Here is a 23,203-nt window from a genome sequence, read left to right as displayed (position 1 = left end):
ACTGTTCGACTAAATAGAATATCAACATTTGCAATGCAAGAACAGGCAATCACAGCTAAAAAACAACGAGAGGAGTATCTACAATTCTTACAATATAAAAAACGAATGTGGTTTATCTGATGTATTTTTCTGAAGCAATTATTCTACAAAGATTCTTCCACCAGTTCTGAGAAAACATACATAGACACACAATAACTTAGCAAAGCTGCTCTGCAGATGCCGTCCCACCAAATTTTAACTCCTAAAAGTAAAAGCTCTGAGGTATTCATATAGACAACCATCAGTCAAAAAAAAATATGACAATGTGAAAATATATATATATATATTAGCAACAGAGGCAGTATTAATTCTGAGAGGTAATATTTATCCCTACTTAAATGTGGATTTCTATTACTGTGGTAGATACCATGAAAAAATCTTTCATATTAGCTTTTCGTGCAAAATGCACTTTTGTTTATATTGCTAGTGGAGAAATAAATCCCTGGCATCTTCCAGTACCAAGATCACCACATCTCATGACTTCAACCTTTTTTAACAAGCTCACTGGCTAATCATGGCACCAGTACCTGTTCTGGCTCTGTTTTTCAATACATCGCTGGCAGGGAGATATGTTGCTGCTGACTCTGGCAGTCAAGCATCTACACTGATGAAACCAAGGAAGGTTGAAATCACATGACCAGGTGATCTCAGTGCTGGAGATGGTGGGGATTTATTTCCCTATTAGCAATATAAACAAGAGTGCATTTTGTACCAAAAGCCAATATGAGAGTTTCTCTCATGGTATCTACCACAGTATAGTTTGTTCTAATAGAACATCCATGTTTAAGTAGGGATGGATATTACCTCTCGGTGCAAGAATACTATGGAACTTCAGTATTGAGAATGACCACCAAATGGCACATAAGCCTACCAATATTTTCCTTGATTTTTTTCATGCCCTTACTTGAAAAACAGATTAGCAACAAGAAGGATATCTGGCTGTAAAACAATGCCTCAAAAACGTTTTCATCAAACCCATACTGGCATGAAAAAAATGGATGTAAAAGCAACAACAGTGTATTAATAACTAACACAGAATGACTACAATGTTGTGCAGCAGCTGGTTGAAACAATTAAGGAATTATTCCCAAATAGCTGTTGAACAAAAAACATTCTGACATTTAAGGAATGCATCCATCATACCATTTGTAATCAGCACAACTACAGTGACACATGACCATTCCTGTGAATGCATTGAAAGATCACCCAGAAGAATAGACATGGTCACATTCCAGAAAACAAGGCCCTGCAAATATTGTTAAGACAATCTCAGATATTAGTTAATTATGAACACTTTCATGTATGTTTTGTTTTTTCCCAGCTGAAACCAAATCAAGGTCTGTAGTTGAAAGGAGACAACCAATTCAGTCATCACTGCCCGACTCAGGCAAAGTGTACAGGCTAAGGGGTGAAATGAGATACCTACTGATAATACAGAAGGGTTTCCAACATTGTGACCCACTTGCAATACCTCTGAGTACCTCCTGCAGTTTCTGCAGAGAGCAAAGCATCTTTGATGTTTATTTTGCTCGAAGAAAGAAAACTGACAATGTATTTCTCAACGATGATAATAATAGCAGCCGTGATGATATTGGTAACAAAAGCAATGATAACAATTTCTTTTGATCAAAACATTTACTTTCTTTGCCAAGTGATTTTACATACTGTTTCATTAATCCCAATTCGATATGCAAGGGAAGGAAGATGATTTTTTTTTCTTTTGGAACTAGCGCTGCACTAATAACGTTCTTTTCACTGACCTTCAACTCATAGGAGTTTCAGCTGGGTATCCATGCCGGTGACATATAAAAGACATCCAATACACTCTGTGGAATGGTTGGCATTATGAAGGACATCCAGCTGCAGAAACCAAGCCAAAAGAGATTCCAGTCTGTTGCAGTTCTGCCTGGTGCAGCTCTATAGCTTGCCAACTCCAGTCAAACCATCTTACCCAGGCCAGCATGAAAGACAGACACTAAATGACGATGCTTTCCAAAGCATGTTAGTGCTACATTATCAAGTGAGTACTTTGTTTATGATAGCAAAATTTGATTTGAAGGAGTTTTGACTGTTATCTCAAGCAAACTGCACAGAGAGTCATATGTTGAGTAAACTAGTACTGTAAGTTAGTTGGTGGAAGAGACCTGTGGTAAAACACAGCTTGCAGACGATTTTGGAAGGAAGTAGACAGGTAGATTTGATTGAATAATGGCAAAGAATTAATTTTAAAAAAGTGGAGTTTGAAGAAACAAATAATGGTATGTGCTAAAAAAAAATTAAATTAAAATACAGTTACTAGAAGCATCCTGCCCTAAATGTCACAACATACATGTATTCAGGGCACATGAATTTGTCTTAATTTACAAATTTTCATGTGTAGCTCAAGATAAACACTGAAAACCTCACAGATAAGATGATGTAAGGACCGTGAGATTAACGGAGAAGGGCTGCCGTATAAGTTGTATTATAGAGCAGATACCTAATTCCTGACACCATGGAATTAAAAAACGAAATGGATGATGAGGAGGAGGAGATGGATACAATGAGGAGGAATACTTCTAAGAAATAAACAAAATAAAGTAAAAAAACAAATTTTAAAATGATAAAACAAACAAACTCAAGTAATTTTTTTTTTTAATATTACAGTAGACAACTACCACATACTGTCACATCACATACATAACAAATTGGGGTGGAGTGAATCAGCACAAGTGGGAAATGGGTGGAAAGGAGGGAGGGGAGAAGATATGTAAATAAGTAAGTAAAAAGTCTTTTGTGAAAGTTATGCGGAGGGGGGGGGGGTAGTAAGGGGTTGTTTTTGCAGGAGCAAAGCATGTGAAAGGATGCTATGTTCCATGCTCAACTACTCACCCACACTCCCTCTCTACACCAGTACAGAAAATAAATGGACATGGCAGTGATAATGATGATGGTGATGATGGTGGTGGTAAAGTTTTTAAAAATTTCTGCTATTGCTGCTGATACAACTACTATTGATAGGAATCTAAATTTTTTCAGCTAAAGTAAGGATGCCTTCCTAATGTAAATTACCTAAAGTGTCACTAAACTGCCACTCTGATCAGCAAGCAGCTCTTGTTCAACAAAGTTGCTTGGTTTATGTTGGCCATGCTACATTGAAATTAGGTTTAAGTATCTAGTACAACCTTAATTTGTCAGGGCCAACTCTGACTTCTGAAACAGTGTGTGTGTGTGTGTGTGTGTGTGTGTGTGTGTGTTAAGCTGAGTGGCAATGCCAGTGACCTTCAAAGGCTCCTATAAATTGGTGAGATTTAAAGCAGTTGATGTTCAACTTGAATATCTCTAGGACCCTGTCTGCAAGTAACAAGAAAAAAAAAAAAAAACCCCCAACAAAAACAAACTTTAAAAAAAAACTCTAAGTGTAGGAAAGAATTCTGAGGGGGCTGCAGTCTTGGAAAAGAAGGATTAGAAGTGTTCAAAGCAGCAAGTGGGGAGATAAAGTAAGGGTTAATGGAAGAAAAAGATGGCAGGGATAAGTAAGCCTGGCAGGAGAGTGTATGCAGATTATTGCTTGAGAGGAAGGGAGACCATTGAAACAGTCGTGGAACAGAGAGAAAAACACTGTCTGTATGTCGGTGTGTGGGTATTTGCCAATTGGCCAAATGATGTTTTGCCTTTTTATTTTGATAATGTAATCTCAAATGTTTGCATGCATGTAACAGCAGTAGCATCCTAGATATGTAAGTAGTACTTGAATGTAGGCCACACTTGACTTATGGAGAGGTTCAACAACAGATTACAGCTGCAGTATTTCTTGGTTCTAAAGAACAAAACCTAGTCTAATGTAGTTTTGAAAATGGTATGGAAGTGATGTCAGTAGGAGAGACCATCAAAAGACTGTGAGGTGCTCAAGTATTTGCAACAGATTTGAGATTTTTTTTTAATTGTGCTTCACTCTTCAAATTTCTACTATTCATAACATACTCTCCTCTATAAATATTCTCTGGTAAAGAGCAAAATGAAAAAGAAGAAAAACCTTAAAACATACAAAGCTTAAATCTACCTGTCTAAGTTTAAAGCTTCGTTACAACCCACCATCTCAAACCTGATTTGCATCTTAAAAATCTTTATGAAAGTCTCAGATATCAAAGCCACAAAACTCTCAACTCTCTTAGGAGTGGCTGTGTGGTAAGTAGCTTGCTTACCAACCACATGATTCCGGGTTTTGTCCCACTGCGTGGCATCTTGGGTAAGTGTCTTCTACTATAGCCTCGGGCCAACCAAAGCCTTGTGAGTGGATTTGGTAGACGGAAACTGAAAGAAGCCCGTTGTATGTATGTATATACATATGTATATATGTGTGTGTGTTTGGGTGTCTGTGTTTGTCCCCTAGCATTGCTTGACAACCAATGCTGGTGTGTTTATGTCCCCGTTACTTAGCAGTTCGGCAAAAGAGACCGTTAGAATAAGTACTAGGCTTACAAAGAATAAGTCCCGGGGTCAAATGACTGAAACAAGTAAAAGAGTAAAATACACACACACACACGCAATATGCAACCTGTATAGAAGAATAAACTAAGTCATTTAGTAAGCAAACATTCCTTCATTCTGATTCAGTAGTGATAAGAACCAACTAACCCTGTATCAGAAACCCTGTATCCCATATCATATAAAATAGGTAAATTAACAGCAGCATAAATAACATCTATATACTACCAAAGATAAAAACCGATAAGAGAGAAATTAAGCAAAACCTCGCCTTTAAATGAGTATTTGCACATGTCTAAACACATTTTATTTGTAATGAAGGCGGCAGAGGACAATGCCAGACTGATCCAGCATCATCATTGCAAGTCTGCTTTTCCATGCTTGCATAGGTCGGATGGAATTTGCTGAGTTCAATGATGTGCTCTTTCTCCTTCAGGTCTACTTCAAATTTGTTTGTTTTATAAGAGACAGATTTAAAGCAGACCCAAAGAAGTGAGGGCATGTCATTGGTGAGGTTGCGTATGGAGTCAAGAGGACTTTGACAGAGAACTGACCGATTGGTTAACCAACTGATTAAGTGAGGAAATCTCAGAAGTTTATGATTCTAGAGTTGGAAAGGACTTGACTAAGTGTTTAATGGGGGACTCTGGGACATACAGTAATAATGAAAGAAGATAGGACTATGGGAAGGGTCAAACCTTAGTGTGGTGATGGGGAGAAGCATGACAATGTGGGTGATGGGAAGAAGTGAGACACAGTAAGGGAAAGGGTGAGACTCAAGGTGAATGATGGGATGAAGTGAGAAATGTGAATAATGGGAGGAGGTGAAATGTAGTACAAATAATGGGAGGAGGTGAAACAAACCAAATGATGGAAGAGGTGAGGTGCAGTGTGAGTGATAGAAGGTGCAACTATGGTGGCAGGAGGTGATATACAAAGAGTGAAGAGGAGAGATGAGGAGGCAGAGTGAAGGAAAGAACAGAGACAAATGGAAAAGAAGTGGTCTGAGTGAGTGAGGATTTGAATGCTGTATACAACTTTCTAATTCAGAGGAGCAGAGGCAGTCTTTAATGAAGAAAGCAGATGCTGATTGTTTGGTCAGATCTTGATCTGTGTATATTGCACTATTTATTGATCAAAAACATCTATGGTGCTTATATCTTCTACCTTTATTGTAGTATTGAATTTCGAGGATTTCATGTCAATCTAAAGATAAGAGAACAGTAAGAAATATGTTATAAAAACAACAATGTAAAGAAAAAAAAAAAAAACAGAAAGAGAGAAAAACTTAATAGAAATTTTGGAGAAAATTTGCCAAGAGAGGTCAACCAGCAACAGAGGAGGAAAGAAGTGGAGAGAAAAAAAACAGAATATAAGGGGGGGGGGGGGGGGGGTGCTAACAAAAAGAATTAGCAAGAAGTAGTTAGCAGTAAGAAGACCTGGGGGCTCTACGTATGTAAATAGAAGGAAGAGGAGCAGGAAAAAATCAAGGTAAGCTCACAATAGAAGGAACTAGAAGGTGGTGGTGGTGGTGGTGAGCAGCAGCAGACATATATCTAATGGTTTATATCTCAATTTCTCGGAACAATACTATAAGGGAGAATTTAACCAAGCTGACACACATCAGAAGACAGCAAAGCAGATTGCAAATATGCAAGATATATAAATAGCCAATATAAATAAATCATATTTTATCTTTATTCTTTAACTTGTTTCACTCACTGAACAGCAGGCCATGCTGGGGCACTGCCTTGAAGGGTTTAGATGAACAAATCGAGCCCAGGGGTTGGTTTTAAACCTGGTACTTACTCTGTTGGTCACTTTTGACAAACCACAAGAATCTGTTTACAGGGAAATCAAGAAATCAACAATGGTTGTGAAGCAGAATGTTTCTCTCTACTCACTCCTGTCATTATCATTGTTTTCATGTCCACTTTTCTATGCTTGCATAGGTCAGATGGAATTTGTTGAGAAAGATTTTCTATAGCTGGATACCTTTCCTGATGCCAACACTCAGCAATCTCCAAGTAAGGTAATATTTGTCCATAACTAGACATGTTTGGAAACAAAGGACAGCACTTGTGTGACAGTGATGCTCATTTCACAACTATCACGTTATGTCAAGAGAAGGAGACACTAACACACACACACATGTATACATGTATATATTATCATCATCGCTCAATGCCTGCCTCGTTCTGCTCTCTTGATTGTCTGCAACATCTTCAATCATGGATCTGTCCTATCAGACTTGACCACAATATGCACACACACATAACTACACATAAACACAAATGGAATTTACTCACAAAGCATTGGTGAACATGCAGCCTATAGAAGGTGCCACACAGAGATTGAAACCTAAAAATACACAGATGTGAAGGTAAACTTGTTAACCACAAAGCTATTTCTGTGTATAAATATATGTTTGTGTGTGTGTGTGTGTGTGTGTGTGCATACAAGTTACTCTTACAAATAGAAAATATGTGTGTGTTTGTGAGTGCATACAGCACAATACAAGTGTATGGTGCATATAGCACTATACAAGTGAATCTATATAAAAATATATTTGTGTGAATACAATAGATGTAAGGACATACACATGAGTTTGCATGATGTATGAGTATATCTGTTAAGCATGAGATATACACGCGAATCTGCAGTGTATACATACACATATGGGTTTATATATCCATGGCTACAGACTCTCAGTGGAATCTAAGATGGAAAATTAATTTGTTGTCGAGTCCTGTACTGAGGAAATTATAGCTGTGAAAAGTAGTGACTGTTGTTAAAAAGTAGACAGCAAGTTCATGACTGTTCTTGATGTGTGCTCTGGTAAACAAACACAGCTGGTTTCAAGATTGGGCTGATCAGTTCTGAATAGAATATCTTGAGGCTTGCAGAAAGGCATCTGAGATGATTGTAAGACCCTGTATGTTATGTCTAGTCTTCCGTGTAAGCGACTGCTACAACAGCTGTAACATGACTATGGTGACCAGAAACAGTGAGATGGTGAACAACCAGACAGATCCAGTTATATAAGCCAGGCACTATATGCTGATTAGTCTAGTAGACTAACATAGAGCTGCTGCTGCTGCTGCTGCTGCTGCTGCTGCTGCTGTTGGCTGCAATTACCATGCAAACAGGCATGCCAATTGATTGGTTGAGAAAATGTCTGATACAGGCTGGTGGGGGAGTTAGTTGATCTGAGGAGATGAAATTAAACTGTAAATCAGAAAAATTTAACTTCACATCATTGACACACTACAATACACGAGTGTGTGTGTGTGAGAGAGAGAGACATTTCAACGGCTGCAACAAGAAGCAAAAAGTCAGTGCAACATTCTACCTCATTACATTGGCAAACTCTAGCTGCTGTCTGACAGTATCGAGGAAAATACCCAGAGCATGTAGAACAGAGAGAGAATGAATGAGAAAATAAATGTCCCAAGTTGTTGTAATTAAATACATTTGCCTGACCTGCTTGATAATTCAGACTGAAATTAACGAGAATAGAAACAGTTTATAAAACTTCACTGAGAAAACAGGCAATTACATACCTGCCTGAAATAATGGGCTTCAACCATTAACTTAACCTTTTTTTTGTAACCGCATATCTAATGAAATGTGTTTATATTAATTAAAAATGTTCTTTTTTATTTTTATTTTGCATTAATGTAATATTTGGAATATTACTTAAACAAAAAGTTTCTTACATAAAAATTTTGAAAGACGATTTTAATTTAGTTACAAAACACTTTGAAATAATGAGGCTTAGAATTCTAGAATCAGAGATGGTCTCAAGCAATTTTGGTCTTAAAACAATTTAATAAGCATTGTTAAAATAATGACTTCTCTATGACACAAATCTCATTTCATAAAGCATAAGAGCCACATTGAAAGTATATGAAACAAGTGTTTCTCATAGAACACAGGATCAGGTTTTAAGTTACCAGTAAATGTTAGTTCAAGAAAGGGCCTACCAAAACTAAAAATGCATCTTGCAATTTCATCTGTTTTATAGGCCATCAAATATGGCAATAACTGAAGCCAACCTCTGGGATGAATTATTATAGATCCCAGCTTACTTGTTATGGACTTGGAACAATCTTGATCCCTGAAATGAAACACCAATGGTAATTCATGCAGTAATCTAAATGGATTCCTTAGAAAAATAAAAGAGTGTAATTATCAGTTTCAAATTTTGGCACAAGGTCACAACTTTGTGGAGATGGCGGGAGTCGATTACATCAACCCCAATATTCAACTGGTACTTATTTTATCAACCCCTCCAAAAGACGAAAGGTAAAGTCAACGTCAGTGGAATTTGAACTCAGAATATAAAGACAGATGAAATGCTATTAAGATTTTTGTCCAGTGTGCTAATGATTCTACCAGCTTGCCACCTTGAAATGGAAAGTGCATAATTATTAAGACTAGATCTATATCAGTTTATCTCAAGCAGAACACATTACACAATGTAATGCTTATAGACCTCTAAACAGATGAGATGGTCACAGGTGAAATGCCTTTGAATACAAGTTTGCTTTATCAGGGTTGATCTAAGGTTTAACAACAACCCTTACATCCTGGACAATGAGGAACCCTCTCTATATAGTTAACTTAACATGCAGAAATAGCAGTCAAATTTCTCACATATCCTATTCTATCATCTTGAATAGGGAAGTGAACTTTAGATACTGCAGTACCAGATAGCTATAAAAAAAGATAGTTTCAGCTTAAACATGCCTGCTCTAACAGGATTAGCCAGGAGTAAATAACAACATATGAATTTGTCTGTCATCTAATTTTAAAATGCCTCTTCAGATTATAGAAAGACAAAACTAAGGATTGCTGTGTAAATTGTATTATCATCACCTAAATGCCAACATGTCCAGTTATATGTGATACATAATGGATGAGATTAACAGAATAAAGGCAAACATCAGAGAAGCCAAGTTTATCCAATCACATTTCAATACTTGATTCCAAGCATTCCACTTCATTAATAACACTATATTCCTTAAGAAACATAGAAACATCAATCACATTGGTTTCATCAGTTGTGAGGTGGGGCATACATAAGAGATGGACACAGTGAGATGATCCGAGAGCTTCTTTGTGGTTGCCAAATGTGCTAGATACAACAACCGGATCTCATATTACATCCTACATTGGGAACATCGGAAAGATGTGTTTTTTGGAAAATGTAGTGATAAATATACACATAAAAAAGATGAGATAGTCATAAATAGGACATCAAACACAGATCTACTTAAAAAACAATTTGAACATAGCAATTTAAATTGTAATAATAGAAATGTGCAATCATCACACAATCATGTTTCATCTCCCACCACCACCACCACCACCACCCTATCTCTGATCAATATGAAACATTGTGCTCCAGTTTGAAATCAATGTGTGCCACATAGATAAAATAAAATGAAAGTGAGTTTAGTGGTTGTCAATACAGATCTCATTTCCATTCAGACAACAGAAAGAATATGGTCAATCAAGCTAAAGACACATACAATACAAAGAAAAATAGACTGAGATCAATACCTGGTTAAGACATTTAAATTACACAATGCCTGGTTTGATCTCACTGGACGGTATCATGCACAGGCATTATCTGTTGCCATCGATAGATATCATCAATATCATGTTTGCATATCCAGCATGGGTTGAGCAAAATGCATTGAAGTAGACAGGTGCTCTTCCTATCACCAACACTAACTTGTTTCCAAGTAAGGTAATATTTCTCATTGTCCTTTAAACAATGAACAGCTCAATGGCCAGGCATGGCAGATTGTAAACAATGGTACTATGTGTCTGGGCAGTGACTTTGTTTCCAAGATTACAAACAGGCATACATTTATTGGTGACTTTGTTTCCAGTCACTGCCTTAAAGAGTCTCACTGCCTTAAAGAGTCTCACTGCCTTAAAGAATTTAGTTGAACATATTGACCTCAGTATTTATTTTTTTAAATCTGGCACTTATTCTATCGGTAGCTTTCGCCGAACCACTAAGTTACAATCTCATAACAAGAGCATTAAATTTAAATTTCTTCTAACAATGTTTTGTATTAAGTTTCTTGCATTATATGAGAATAACAATGACTTGTAGGGACACAGTATTTCGTTATGCAACCATAATATTAATATCTACAAAGTATATTTATTTCTTTATTACTTTTTCCCGGTGTGCTACAAAGTGTATTAAATGCTTTTATGAGTCAACACTGTGTTCTACTGTGTTAGCAATGCTATTACATCACTTATTAAGGTTATCTCCACAGATTTTCTATAGAAATTATAGCCAACACTGATTTTGTTATGCTTAATTTGGAAACGTCAAAACAAAATCAGAGCTACAGAAAATTTGTAGAGATAACTGTAACAAGTTATATAAGGATAAATACTGTAAATATATTCTTATTAAAATTTGTATAGAATAAAATCCATGGCTTGTAATATTTAGTTTCACAACATTTATTTTCTTCACTCCAGTGTATGTATTTTTAGCTAAATCCTCTTACATTACTTGCACTGTTGTACTATGCCACCTCAGACACATTCTTCATTTAATTTACACAATGTGGGTCAGTCTTTTTTATTTATTTAAATAGAAAAACTCAATTTTTATAGGTTACAACAAATAAAATTTGTGTTAAACAGCTTTAATCATGATTGAATGTGTTAGACATTGAAAAGAACTGCAGTCAAGGCCAGCAACAGTACAAAGTTCTTGAGTACCCTACAATTTTAAACATGATTAGCTATTGCTATGTGTGTTTTTGTTTCCTGTAAAACTGTTGTTGGTGACTTGTTTTATTCTTCCCTATTGTCAGTAAAAACAGGTCTGGCAATTCTAAAAAATGTCAGCAAACCAATTTATTATGACAAAAAATACAAAACTGTTGCTACATACAAAACATATTCTTGTAGATATCCCAGTTTTATCTGCCAGGGTGTACAAAGCTGAAATGCATTTGAGAAGTGGGGGAGGTATGTTGTAAAATAAAGCATTAAAATAAAAACACAGAAGTACAAATAGTCTTAGAGATCACTGATAAGATAAGACGGCTCTGCAGTTAACATGTCCATTTTACAACTACATAGTTCTGTGTTCAGTCCCACTAAGCATACACATTGAGCAAACGTCTTCTTCCATAGTCAAGGAAACAGTCCTGGTTCTTGAATAACCCTTTTACATTCAGATGACTCTATCAAATGTCATAATTTAGTGTTAAATCTCGGTAGAAAGTTTTTTCCCTACATAGTTTTAGCTTTGCCTCATGTATAAATCATGCCTCAGTTTTGTCAATTAAAATCAAGCATAAAATAGAGTGACATCTACAAGTAAATACGGTAATTCAAAATAGGTTTGTTTTGTTTATACACCTTTCTTTTACAAGATTTAGATTTGTCTAAAATCTATATATTTATACAAATAATGCAACAGATGTACTGCAGCTATTACAGTTTTCAAGTTAGGCAAACACACACAGCAATTCAGCTGTTACAGCCTGCTGAAAACATCAGCCAGAACTCGTACAAATCACACCCAAATCCTGAAATGAAGGCTAACTGAAGAATATAAGTTGTTCTTGATATACAAACAATGGGGCTATCATTAGCAGTATGCACTTCCTCATAGTGTTTTGACAGTGGCTGATATAAGACTACACGACAACACCAAAGGTTACTTTGAGTGAACAAAAGTTTCTGCTTGGGTATGTAACCTGCTAGATGTAACAGCCAAATTTCTCTCAAATCACTTCTGTCTATCTTAAATTAGCAATTTCCTGGATTGTTACACAACCGTTTTTTATGACAATTCACCAAACCTTCTCAATCAGTTCCTCTTGTGAATGGCCAGCCTGAGCATTCCTTGCTCTCCACTGAAGTGCGGCCATATTAGAAATGGTTGTATCACTCCTTGATCTGAGTTTTGCCTATGAATTCAATGAGCAAGCATCATATGTTTGCACTCTAAATGTAACAGCTTCAAACTGACACAGCCTGCAGGTGTGAAAATTTTCATGCATGCACATGAAGAGTGACATCACCTCCCACCCAAAGGATTTTGCCCATGTGACATTAGTCTTGGCAGGAAAAAGTAAAGTCACATGATTTTTGAACATACCTCATATTATCATCATGCTATCAAAGATCACACTCCCTCTACCTTACACTCCATATCTAATTCATTAAAATTTCAGAGTTGTCTTCCCTAGCAAGTTTCTTTTTCTTACTAGAATTAGCCATTTAGAAATGATTGTTCCCATCATTAATGGAAAAATTTAAATCCAAATTTCTTTCTTTACAACATTAAGTATGCTAGCACTCATTTTACTGATAATAAGTATGTAAATAGATTGGTAGATAGTTTAGATACAGAGATAATATTAAAAATACTAGTAATTTTTTTTTTTAATTAGGTTTTTTTTTTTTTTGTAGTTTCTGTTGTTTTATACTCTGTAGTAATCCTTGATATTTAATTATTAGACGAGGGGGAAAAGAAATGGAGTGATTCAACAATAAGCAAAACAATGTTGTAGTCTATTGCAGTTATTGTAGTCGAGTTGTAAGGAGTGGACTGAAGAGAGAAAAGAAAGTAAGAGAAAATGGGAGGAGAAGTATGAGGGGAAAAGGCCATGTAACAGTAAATGGATACAAGTAAACACTTAAACACACACACACACATATTGATCTATCATAATAACTTCTCAGAAAAAAAAAAATTTAGAATGTCAGCCACTAGCCTTAATTATATAGGTGCACAAACACACACACATGTAGAGTTTAGTCAGCAGTATAATTGACATCAGGAGGGAAAAAATAGTAATTACAGGCAAAGGTCAAAGGTCACATACATGTGACCTTTCAGTTTGCTAGCCAAAATATATTACTTCTTACTAAAAGCTGAACTTAATCCCTCTTAATCTTACATATAATAGTTAGTTTTTGATGAGCCATCTGACTAACAAAAAAAAAAAAACCTTGTGCTAAGACTATCAAGTGTGTTTTGCGAACTAACAAGGCTACACACATACACACACTGTCCCCACCCTATCTGCAACTGTTATTCCTACCCTACCACATACAGCCTCTATGATGGAATTAACAGCCAAATCTTCCGTCAAACTATCCACTTATGTCTTTCTTGAATAAACTTATAGTCATGCTAAGTATTAAATGTTGTACCTAATAACACAGGAGGGCCACATGTGGAAGCTGAAATAACCTTGGTGACAGGTCTATTTCATCAGCAATAACCTTGTTAGTGTATCAACATAAACATGACCAAAACACGTCAACACCTAACATTGTCATATAATCATAAAACCAAGTGTTTTGTTTTACTCCAATCATGAATCAGCAGCTCTATAGTCAAAAGTATTTCAGCTCTGACCAATCTACTTATTTTCAAACAGTGTAACTAAGACTGTACATTATCAAATGTCACTTTTTTTTTTAATGCCTCGTGATCTTAAGTCAGTTTTGATCTAGCAGGTTAATGAGAAAAGTATTTCAACTGTGACCATCCCACCTTGTTGTCAGGCATAATGTATCTAGGACTATATGATCCAATACGTCTTACCTTTCCACCTTTTTTTTAAAATGATATCGATGTCTAGATAGGTTTGACAGGTCAAATGATTACATAATTGGTCCCAGATTACATAATTGGTCCCAGATTACATAATTGGTCCCAGATTACATAATTGGTCCCTTGCTGTTAACCCTTTGACATTCTGATTATTCCGTCAAATGTAATGCCTATTGATTCACATAATTTTGAATTAATTATATATTATCTTATAGCTTTAAGATTTCAATGATGTGATTGTATATTTTAGAATGACATAGCAAGAAAGGTGTAAGAGGCCAGATTTGGCCAGTTTGAACATAAAACTGGTAGAATATTTGGGCCAGATATGGCCAGGTTAAATGTTAAAGGATTAAGCTTCAGGTCAGCTCTAACCCACCAAACTTATGAGCAAAAGTGTTCCATGGTACTGGCAATGGCCAAGCTCAAAAAGGTGTTTTTTACGTGTCACCTGCACGGGAGCCAGTCCAGTGGCACTGGCAATGACCTGGCTCGAGTGATTTTCTAACGTGCCACCAGCACAAGTGCTAGAAGGCAACGCTGGTAACGATTAAGCTCAAATGGTGCTATTTACGAGCCACTAGCACGGAAGCCAGATAGCTGCTCTGGCAATGAACACACTCGGACAGTGCTGTTAGTGCTCCACTGGTGCAGATGCCAGTCATTGACTATATATATATATATATATATATATATATATATATATATATATATATATATATATATATAGAAACAGGCACGGCTGTGTGGTAAAATCATGCTTCCCAACCTCATAGTTTCAGGATCAGTCCCACTGCATGACACCATGGCCAAGTGCCTTCCACTATAGCGTCAGGCCAACCAAAGCCTTGTGACTGGATTTGGTTGACAGAAACTGAAAGAAGCTCATTGTGTGTGAGTGTGCGTGTGATTTGTGTCTGTATTTGTCCCCCACCACCGCTTGACAATCAATGCTAGTGTGTTTGCATCCCCATAACTTAGTGGCTTGGCAAAAGACCCCAACAGAATAAGTATCAGGTTCAAAAACAAATATAAGTACTAGGGTTGAATCATTTGATTAAAAGTTCTTCAAGGTGGTGCCCCAGCATGGCCACAGTCTAATGATTGAAACAAGTAAAAGATAAAACATATATGTCATTCTTTTACTCATAACACTGATGCCATGTTTGGATTCAACCGCAGGACTTATAGTATCTTATTTTACCATTCTCTAAATAACACTGGTTTCTAGACTGGTGTATACATAAACACCAAAAACAGGAAAATATATGGCAGACTTCCACATAGTTTCCATCATCTACATTCCACTTACAAGGCTATGGTTGACATAACCCAAAGACAATGGTTAAAGACACTTGACCAAGGTTCAATAAAAGTGGTATTGAACTCAAATCCATTTGATTGAGAAGTGAATTTACTAACCCACAGCAATGAGTTTATTTTTATTTTCAAATATTTAAAATAAAATTTGGACAAAAAATGAAAAAGAGAAGATATAATGATGATAAGAATGAAAGTTAATTAGTACAGAATATGAATGGGACAGATGAAAGTGAGTTACTATATAAAACTTATATTTAATATTTAAATTTTTAAAAAATAACCAAAATAATAAAGCAAAAGTTAAAAATAAAAAAAAAAAAAGACAAGAACAATTAATAAAGTAGTTCCATAAATTAATGTATAGTGGAAGAGAAGTTAAATAGTGACAGAAACAATAGTGGATTATCACCCATGATAATATGACATCATACAATGAACATAGGAGGACCTCAATGAATAAAAATATTAGACTTGTACGTGTGGTGTTAGCAAGATTGGAGGGAGTGAGACAGTTGAAGAAGCAGCAGGACTGAAAGTAGGGGTGTTTTATTTATATCCTTTGTAGTCAGCTGATAAAAATTCAGTCAAAGTAAGTAAATAAATTCAGGTTCATGCTTTTGTCATGACTCAAAAACAGGTCATAGACTCTGATTTGTTGGTTTTTCAGTTTGTTTGTTTTATTTTTTTGTGTTTTTTTATAAGTTTGTTGTTGCTGTTGTTTGCCCCAGGTCACCCTGGCTACAGTTCTAATGCCTGAAACAATTAAAAGAGTAAAAGATGAATTTATTGGGCATCAGCTCCACTACGGATCACTGATGAAACTTCGAAGCAATTGCTCAAAATTCCACTACAGCAACCAAAAGTCTAAACAAACTACTCAAGAATCCTGACAAATAAGAAAGTTGAGTCAATGAGGGATAATATAAGTGGTCACTTGAATGGTTAGAACTAGCAACCAAATCTCCCTAATGTGTTATATTAAGGACAAATCAGATGACAGAGCCATACATACTCCTAATATAAAGGGATGGTTAATGCTAGACTACTCAATCTGGACTGACCCCTAATTAAACCTTACAATCTCAGGCAAAAAAAAAAGTTTATCTGGTCGCTTGACAGTCTAGAAATAACAACTGAATCTCTAAAATTACAGGCTACCATCTTGAAATATACCCCTAGATAGACAATACTTCAGATGACAGTGTGATCATGGCTGGAATGCCTTCCGTCACAGATGTGCTCCGTTGAGCTAACCTCGGACTTAAAAACAACAATAACAATCCTACAATTCTTAATACATTAGTGACCTAACTAACGACATGCCTTAGTTTTAAAGTTCAAGACAGCTTGGGATATTATAAATAAACAATGAGTAATAACCAAAGAGAGACGAACAGACATAGAAATGGAGAGAGAGAGAGAGAGAGAGAGAGAGAGAGAGAGTAAATAATTGTTGAACAAAGGGTGTGTCAGTGATACACTTGGATTGGTAGAAGTGAAGAATTTAACTAATAGTTTTGAAACAGGAGAGTTCATAGATTTCTCATAAATGCAATTGTGATGAAAAATGAAGAAATATTAGAACGTTTCGAGGTCTTTGCCTTTAGTCTGAGAATGCAGAAAAGGAGAAAAACAGTCTTGTCAGTTCTGCTGCCAGGACAGGAAGAAAGTATATGGCAAGGAACTGAAATGAAAGTGAGATGAGAGAATCAGAAATTGACAAACAATGATTAAAATGAGAGGATCAGAAGTCGGTGATGTGAGGTGTGAGAAGTAGGAAGAAGCTAACAACAAGAGAAGGTAGAATGTACCAATATTTCAAAGAAGGCAAAATGAAAAGGAAGATCTCAAGTAAGTTTTAAGGTTTTGTGGTGTTTTTTTGATTTTTCACTAGGTGATTCATATTCAACAGTGGATGTGATTATAACTTGTTTTTAAGCATTTTTAGCATTTAAACCGGCCATATCCAGCCAAAATATTCTACCTATTTTATGTTCAAACTGTCCAGATCATGCCTCTTACACCAACCCTACAATGTTTATTTACTCAGTTTTACCTTTTATTCTTTTATTTATTTCAGTCATATGACCCCAGGACTTTTTTTTTTTTAAGCCTAGTACTTATTCTATTGATCTCTTTTGCTGAACTGCTAAGTTACAGGAACGTAAACACACCAACATTGGTTGTCAAACGGTGATGGTGGGGACAAACATAGACACATAGATATATATATACATATATACATATATATATATATATATATATATATATATATATATATATATATATATATGATGGGCTTCTTTCAGTTTCCATCTACCAAATCCACTCACAAGGCTTTGGTCAGCCCAAGGCTATAGTAGAAGTCACTCGTCCAAGGTGCCATACAGTGGGACTGAACCTGGAATCATGTGGTTGGGAAGCGAGCTTCTTACCACACAGCCATGCCTTCTGGATTAATCATATATTATTATCTTATAGTACTGACATTTCAATGATGTGACTATTTTTAGAATGACATTGTAGCGCAACAGTGAGAGGTTGAATCTGGCCACATTGAAATTTGGGGTGCATAGAATATTTAGGCCAGATATTGCTGGTTAAAACGCTAAAAGCTTAAAGACTCATCTAGTTAAATCAAACCTGCAACCACATAATTGTGAAGAAAACTTCTCAACCACATGACCATGCGTCCACCTACTATAAGTGACAGACACACATGAACTACATTCATCTTTCAATTTAAACTCACAAAGCTGATTATAGTATTTTGTGATCTTATCCCCACTGTAAAAAATGAACATGAAAACAACAGCTAAGATTAATTATTAGTCATCTCAATCATAATTATATTATTCATAAGTCATCATAGACTTCTTAAAAGAAGAAAACCAGTCTTAATATTTGGGTAAACATATTCAATGCAGTTAATATGACTAAAATTTAAAAGAAGCAGAGAAAAAAAACGTTCCTCTCATTTATTCTGTTGGCCTTTGCTTTTAAGCAGTAACAATGATTCTTCACAAAATCTGAGAGAGAGAGAGAGAGAGAGAGAGAGAGAGAGAGAGAGAGAGAGAGAGAGAGAGAGAGAGTTTCAAACGAGGGACCAAGACCAAATGCTTTTAAAAAAAAAATAAAGACAGGGTGATTACATCTAGAACTTCTTTGAATATAGGACAGCAGGATCGGAGCTGGCCTAGGGTTATATACAAGAATAACAAGACAAATACTGATAAAGAGCAAGTACCTCAGATGCGACAGGCTCACTGGAGTCTACAGCTAAGAGGTTAATAAAGCATCACCTCACATACAACAACTACAGCTGATTGGTAGAAGAGAACCTGTCTAGCCACCAGGAGTTAATCCCAACTCTAATCTCTCACATTATATATATATATATATATATATATATATATATATATATATATATATATATATATATAAAAACTAATCCAGTCTTACATGTTTTCACTTCCCTGTTCACAATTAATAGTGTATAAACACAACATTGTTTATTATAGCTCTATCAGACAAAATTAAATTCAGTCATCTATATATGGAAATTTGCCAACATACATTTTTTTTTTTTTTAGCTATTTCCATGATTCAACTAAACTTAGCTTGGCATCTTTTAATAGATTAACTAATCACAGCTTAGTGAAACCTCTGATCTAGGAATCTGAATCAGGGAACAACATCACTGAGGGTGGAGGTGGGGAATTTAATGAAGAGGATCTAATGAAGAGGATCTTCACAGATTTTTCTATCTTTTATTTGCTTCCATCATTGGACTGTGGCCATGCCAGGGCACTACCTTAAAGGATTTAGCTGAACAAATCGACCCCAGGACTTATTTTCCAGCTGCAACTATTCAATATTTTGTTTCAAACATAGCCCTTTGGTACAGCCCAAATGTTAGCATCTGAATTATGACTTCCAGTCATGACTACATGGTAATAAGCTTGCTTCCCAACCACATGGTTCAGGGTTCAGTCCCACTGCATGGCATCTTGAGCAAGTGTCTTCTGCTATAGCCTCAGGTTGACCAAAGCCTTGTGAGTGGATTTGGTAGACAGAAACTGAAAGAAGCCAGTCGTATATATGAAGCTTTAGTCAGCCCAAGGCTATAGTAGAAGAAACTTGCCCAAGGTGCCATGCAGTGGGAGTGAAATCAGAACCATGTGGTTGGGAAGTAAACCTCTTACCACACAGCCACACCTATTAGTCAATGTATCTTCTTTTTTATTTTCTTTTTAAGATAATAAGGTGTAATTTGAGAAAAATCTGTGAACAGGTTCTCTTGGAGGATAGAAACAAAGGATTATTTAATGACATGTGACAGTGTGAACAGCTGTCAAAATGCCAAAAATAAAGGTGACATAGTCACAGCTGAAACATTTTTTGATAATTCATGGGTTCTTTATGGCTATTCTGGGACTAGACAATTACAGTACAGTAGAGTACACTACAACAAACCAACAAGAGAGCCTCTACATGATTACTTGAACTGCAAGAACCAGCAGCCAAAATCTTCCTCAAAAAGAAAGAGATATCAGACATCTCATCCATGTAAACATAAAACAATGTCTGAATTTTTTAAAATAATTTAACTAACTTTTATAATGTTATCATGCAGCATGTTATACACTGTAGTTTCATCATAAGGAACCATCTGACAAAGAACCTCAGCATAGAGGTTCAACCAACTAAAAATAACAACCAAACCTCCGTCAAAGCACATCTTACCAATATACAAAGCATGGATAATGTAGTCACTGATGCTATGTCTGGGGAAAAAAGTAGATCAGTAACTGCAAGAAGAAAAACATTCCTTTGAGTGGTAACACCATCTTGGAGAAAGCACAGAGATTATACCAGCAGTTCAACAGAGGAGATGGAGCAGAAGGCATCGGAGAACTGCAACCAAGACCATTGACTGCACAGGATCCCAAAGACTTTCAAGTCAGCAAGGGATGATTTGACTATTTTCGGAAACAGTTTAAAATAAAGCGTGTTTCCCTGCATGGAGACACAGCATCAGTTGACAAAGAAGCTGCCAAGAAGTACCTTGAGACCTTCAGGCAGATCATCAAGGACAAGGGATACAAGCTGGAACAGGTTTTCAATATGGATGAGAGTGGCTTGTTCTAAGAGAAGATGCCTTCCAAAATATACAAGAGCCCCAGAGCCCCAGGCAGAGAAGGACAGAGTGGTGCTAATTATGTGTGGCAATGCTGCTGGTTTCATGATGAAACCAGGACTTATCTACAAGTCCACGAACCTGAGGGCGTTCAAAAATAAGAATGAAAATCTGCTGCCTGTCCACTGGATGCACAACCCCAAGGCCTGGATTACCAGAAGTCTAACTTTGAATTGGTTCCACCAATGCTTCATCCCTCAAGCCAAGGAATACTTCCAAAATGTATGCATGGCATTCAAAATGTTGCTTGTTATGGATAATGCTGGTGGTCACTCTTTGGATTTGAATTATGAGGGAGTCCAAGTCGAGTTCCTCCCTGCTAACACCACCTCCCTCATCCAGCCTATGGATCAAGGCGTGATCTGTGCCTTCAAGGCACTTTACACTTGGAACTCTCTCTAACACCTTGTGGACACAATGGATTCAGACAAGAATTTCAAGTTATAGGATCTGGCCAGTTTGAACATAAAACAAGTAGAATATTTGGGCTGGTTTGAATGCAAATAGGTTAAAACATCTGAGACCTGAATGAATAGCTTTTAATGCACATGAAATTCAAATTTCCAATTACAGATGCTACATTATGAAATGAAAGGAGAATCTTTAGATAGAGTAACTTAATTGAGAATGTTGGAGGTCATCCCATCTTTTAGAAAGGAAGGTCAGCTGATGATGATGTGTACAGATGGAGTTGGTTTCAACATAAGAATAATTTGGGAAAAAGATATTCCATATTTTAACAATCTCTTTTCTCAGTCCTCAGTGATAATGTTTCAATTTGTGTGAATGATAAAGAAAATATTGATGTTTCTTATGAATTATTGTGAAAAATCCTACAGCCTATTTATTAATCCTATTGATAAAATTTTTCTTACCTGAACTTTAATTCTCATGTTGTAAGAAACTACAGATAACGGTCAAAATACTGGAAGGAATGAGAGTATTTAAATGCAATGAACATGGGCTGCTACTTCTGGAACTTAATTCGGATTTTGAATTTATGGTAACTAGCAGTGTTTTCCACTATATGGATGCATCACCATTCTAAGTATTGGCTTTTTATTGATTTTGTCATCACATGGAGACAAGACTTATCAGATGTGTAGCAGAGTAGATCAATACAATCTGTTCATGATAGTTGTACAGATCACCAATTAAATAAAAAAATTCAAATAAATCATTCAAAACTGGGAGGAAGAAATTAATTGTTAAATGTCTTCCAAATTCCAATATTAGCAACAATTATTGTACCACCTTCAACAAAAGATTTTGTAATCAACCAGTTTGTGAAATCACAGCTGAAGAAGAGTGGAGTTTTTTAAATTATTGATACTTGATGCTACAAAAGAAAATCTTGGTTCACCCAATTGGTTTGATGAAATCTCTTAATTACAGAGACAAAACTTATTAGAATTCTAAAATCAAAGACAGAATTTAGTCAAGCGAAATCAAAGCAGAAACAAAAGACTTAGAATTATGCAGAATCAATGGGGAGTTAATGAAGCCATAGAAATACAAGATTATGCAAAGAGGAACCAATGAAGAGACTACTTCGAATTTCTAAGGTTTTGGGGCCCAAAAAAAAAAGAGAGCCAAGTCAAATACTTCTGCAGACAGAAATTTCTGAGACAGATACTATGCTGGAGAAATGGCAAAAACATTTCAAAAATTCAATCATTCATCAAATGTGCCACTTAAAAGTACTGGCAATGTCCTATAGCAAATTATTTCTCTACAACTGAATGTCTCATCTTCATTGCAAGAATTTGGTAATGATAGTCTCAAAGAAATGAAACAGTAAATCTGCAGAACCAGATAGAATTCTAAAGAACTTATGAAATGGGGTGTTCAACTTAACTAAGATTTACCACCAAATCCTCTGTATCTAGGAAAATGTTAAAGTACTTGAAGGTTTGAAAAATATACCATTACAATATTATTAACGAAGTGTGAAAACTGTGGGAACAATGGAGAGATGACAGAAATTCACATATCTGGTCATCGCTCCATTGTTGGAAAAATTCTTGCAAAAACTCTTCTCGATAGATTGGTTCACATTGAAGAATAAATTCTGCTAGAAAACAATATGATCAATAAGGCCATTTCTTTGTGACAGATCCAGGAAAAAGTAAACAGAAAAGCCTTGACAACAGCATGGAAAATTTAAATGGAGAGAATGATGATTTTCTAAACTCTTTTCCAGGATCTGAAAGGAAAGGTCAAACCGACCATTCCATAATCAGGTCTAAATCTACATAATATATTAAGTGTGTCTATGCATGTATATATCATAATGAAGATCATCATAGTTTTAATATGCAAGTTTCCATGCTCACATGGGTCAGACAGAATTTGTTGAAGCAGTTTTCTCAAGGCTAGGTGTCCTTCTTGTTGCCAACCTTCACTTGCTTCCAAGAAGGTAATATTTCCACATGATCAGACACGTTTCCATCAGAGATTGGAAACATGTACTTTTACAACAGTGATGCACTTTTACAACAATCCTGCTAATATTCAAGGAGACAGGAACATACACACACATGTATGTGTTT

At 35.9% G+C, this 23,203-nt stretch overlaps 1 protein-coding gene across 8 annotated transcripts in view; it reads right to left on the bottom strand.

The window, feature by feature from the left end:
* The window catches only part of LOC106870433 (ubiquitin-associated protein 1), a 52,666-nt gene that overhangs the window by 18,293 nt on the left and 11,170 nt on the right, over window positions 1–23,203 (bottom strand). For 2 of the 8 annotated variants that reach the window (XM_052972076.1, XM_014916509.2), the window contains exon 2: window positions 8,493–8,626. The exons of 2 other annotated variants lie outside the window; for them this stretch is intronic. The gene's annotated coding sequence lies outside the window, so the exon portion shown is untranslated. Of the gene's footprint in view, window positions 1–5,673; window positions 5,713–6,815; window positions 6,868–8,492; window positions 8,627–23,203 lie in introns of all 8 variants that reach the window. 4 more of the 8 variants (XM_014916510.2, XM_014916508.2, XM_052972075.1 and 1 more) reach the window with 3 other exon arrangements.

The sequence above is a fragment of the Octopus bimaculoides genome, chromosome 12 (genome assembly GCF_001194135.2).
Source record: "Octopus bimaculoides isolate UCB-OBI-ISO-001 chromosome 12, ASM119413v2, whole genome shotgun sequence".
Taxonomy (NCBI): domain Eukaryota; kingdom Metazoa; phylum Mollusca; class Cephalopoda; order Octopoda; family Octopodidae; genus Octopus; species Octopus bimaculoides.
This window is presented reverse-complemented; position numbering and strand designations above follow the sequence as displayed.